At 54.5% G+C, this 3370-nt stretch overlaps 1 non-coding gene across 1 annotated transcript; it reads left to right on the top strand.

The window, feature by feature from the left end:
* The first annotated feature begins 548 nt into the window (after nt 1-548).
* TRNAK-CUU (transfer RNA lysine (anticodon CUU)) lies at nt 549-621 on the top strand. Its single transcript has one exon. It is a non-coding gene; the product is annotated as a tRNA-Lys (tRNA).
* The last annotated feature ends 2749 nt before the right edge of the window (nt 622-3370 follow it).

Consider the following 3370-nt stretch of genomic DNA (forward strand, 5'->3'; position numbering starts at 1 on the left):
GTTGGGTTCCTCCTGCCATGCTGCTGTCAGAAGTACCTGGAAATGATGATTATCCTCTAGGAACTCAAACAAAAACAACAGCAAAAAACCCACACCAAATCCCTTCTCAGAGCCAGATGACACCCAGGGATTTTTAATTTGCTGAGTCGTTACCTGCTGGGAGGAAGAGAGCCAAGTGCCTTCTCCTCGCCTTCCCTCATCAGCAGGCTTTGTCACAGCATTTGTGTCACCAGGAGACACCCACCAGTGACCTGACACGCATGCTGTGCATGGATGTGTGAGGAACATCTGACAAAGCCCCTCTCCACCACCCCCTTCAGATAGCAAAGCTCTTCTGGAGATGCTTGTCGAGTGCAGGAGCAATGGCACACGCTGCCAAGGCTGCTTTGGTGGCAGCAGAAGAGCTGCAGATTGAAGAGGTGGCCCTGAGGGGAGCCCAGCTGACTCCTGCAGCACAGAGAGGTCCAGCCCTGCACCCCTTCACCCCCAGCACGTGGGGTAGGAAGGAGCCTTGAGGGGTGACATCGGAAGGTGGAAGGGGTGACAGCGCCTGGCTAGCTCAGTCGGTAGAGCATGGGATTCTTAATCCCAGGGTCGTGGGTTCGAGCCCCACGTTGGGCGTATTCCTCTGATGAGGAGGCTCAGGGGGGACCTTATTGCTGCCTACAACTACCTGAAGGGAGGCTGTAGCCAGGTGGGGTTGGTCTCTTCTCCCAGGCAACCAGCGGCAGAAGGAGAGGACACAGTCTCAAGCTGTGCCCAGGGGAAGTTCAGGCTGGATGTTAGGAAGAAATTCTTCACAGAAAGAGAGATTGGCCATTGGAATGGGCTGCCCAGGGAGGTGGTGGAGTCACTGTCTCTGGAAGTGTTTAAAACAAGACTGGATGAGGAACTCAGAGCCATGGTTTAGCTGATCAGGTGCTGTTGGCTGATAGGTTGGACTTGGATGATCTCAGAGGTCTTTTCCAACCTGGTTAATTCTGTGTGAGATTCTGTGAGGGCTTTGAGCTCAGTCCAGTTGTGCCTGATGAACAAAGCAGGAGGTTGCTTAGGTGTTGAAGGACGGAAGGATGTTGAGGGGCTGGAGCAGGTCTAGAGGAGGACAAGGAAGCTGGTGAAGGGTCTGGAGAACAGGGATGGCGAGGAGCAGCTGAGGGAGCTGAGGTTGTTCAGCCTGGAGAAAAGGAGGCTGAAGGAAGACCTCATTGCTCTCCACAGCTCCCTGAAAGGAGGTTGCAGTGAGGTGGGAGTTGGTCTCTTCTCCCTAGTATCAAGTGATAGAATGAGAGGAAATGGCCTGAAATTGTGCCAGGGAAAATTTAGGTTGGAGATGAGGAAATATTGCTGCAAGAATGGTCAGGGATGGGAACAGGCTGCCCAGGGAGGTGGTGGAGTCCCCATCCTTGGAGGTGTTCAAGAAACCTGTGACCATGGCACATGGGGTCATGGTTTGCTGGCCATGGTGGTGCTGGGTTGGCGGTGGGACTGGATGATCTTAGAGGGCTTTTCCAAGCCAAACAATTCCATAATTCTGTAATAATAATCACAAACCCCTGATCCAAGTGCTGCTTTGCTCTTCACAGGACCAGGGGGTGCACGGCTTGGTCACAGTGTTCTCAGGCTGGTCTGGGGTGGGATGCTGAGATCATCCTTAGGGTCTTCATACTTTTCCTAACACTACCTGGTTTAATCAGCTGTGGGGCAGGGTGGATGGATCCTGGGGGAATGCAGGAGGTTGCTTAGGTGTCGAAGGACAGAAGGATATTGAGGGGCTGGAGCAGGTCTAGAGAAGGACAAGGAAGCTGGTGAAGGGTCTGGAGAACAGGGCTGGTGAGGAGCAGCTGAGGGAAGTGGTCACGTTCCGGGTGCTGCGGCTCCAGTATGGAGCTGGGCTGTACTGGTTGAGCTGGGGGAGCAGCTGTGCTGTCAAAATCCCAAATTGTTTTGACATAATGAGGATCCAGCAGCAGAAATCTGCTTTATTAGATGCTTTAGAGGGAAAAGATGAAGCAAAGGGGGAGGTGAGTGGCTGACAAACAGCATTACGTCTGCTGTATGAGGCTGGGGAATGGTGGTGGGGAGCAGGATGTACCCTGTGCCTTGAGTGTGGGATGGGATGACCCCTGGACTGAGACCACACCTTGAATCCTGGGTTCAGTTTTGGGCCACTCACTGTGTTGGAAAAGCCCTCTAAGATCATCCAGTCCAACCATCCACCTAAGACCACCATGGCCAGCAACCCCCTGTCCCAAAGTGCCATGGCCACAGGTTTCTTGAACACCTCCAGGTATGGAGACTCCACCACCTCCCTGGGCAGCCTGTTCCGATGCCTGACCACTCTTGCAGCAAAGAAATTGTTCTTCATCTCTAACCTAACCCTCCCCTGGCACCATTTCAGGCTGTGCAGTCCAGATCTGAAAGGTCTTTTCCAACCTGGGCATTTCTGTGATGCTGTGACTCCGCCATGCCAGGGTTTTGCAGGCTGGCTGAGGGCACAGGAATGGGCCTGGGGAGTGCCAGGCTCTGTCCTCATTCCCAGCAGCCTGTGTGTGATCGATGGAGCCCAATAACTGTAATCACCACCACCATCAGTAACTCACCACTTCTCCTGCCTCCCTGCTCACTGGCAGCAGGGCTCGTTGCAGCCTGTCAGGAGTCATTAGGTGTTGGAGCTCCGGCGCTCCAGAGGAGCTCAGCAGGGTCCTCTCAAGGGCACTCTGTGGGCAGCAGCAGCAGGCAGAGCTGGGCAGCTTTCTGCACAGACCCTGCAAGGGGAGAAAATGCACCCAAGCATTGCTTGGGAACAAGTTTTGCCCTCCCAGGACAGATCCTTTGAGGACTGGAACAGGCTGCCCAGGGAGGTGGTGGATGTCCCCTCCCTGGAGGTGTTCAAGGCCAGGTCTTGAGCATCCTGGGCTAGTGGGAGGTGTCCTGCCTGTGGCAGGGGGTTGGAACTAGGTGGTCTTTAAGGTCCCTTCCAACCCAAACAATTCTGTGATTCCATGGTTCTGTGACAAGGCAGCAGAAGACAGAAGGGAGCAGGGGAAGGAGAGGTTCTCCTCTGCCCCAGGGGTCTGTGTTTGGTGCTGGCCAGGGCCATCCTGAAGTGTAACTTGGCCAAGACCAGGGTTTGGCACCAGGGATTTACCAGGAAGACTGTTGAGGTCACACCTCAAGTCCTGGGTTCAGTCCTGGGCCCCTCACTCCAAGAAGGACATTGAGGGGCTTGAGATGGTCCAGAGAAGAGCAACAAAGCTGGTGAAGGGTCTGGAGAACATGGCTGGTGAGGAGCAGCTGAGGGAACTGAGGTTGTTTAGCCTGGAGAAGAGGAGGCTGAGGGGAGAACTCATTGCTCTCTACAGCTCCCTGA

The sequence above is a fragment of the Indicator indicator genome, chromosome 26, assembly GCF_027791375.1.
Source record: "Indicator indicator isolate 239-I01 chromosome 26, UM_Iind_1.1, whole genome shotgun sequence".
Lineage (NCBI taxonomy): Eukaryota > Metazoa > Chordata > Aves > Piciformes > Indicatoridae > Indicator > Indicator indicator.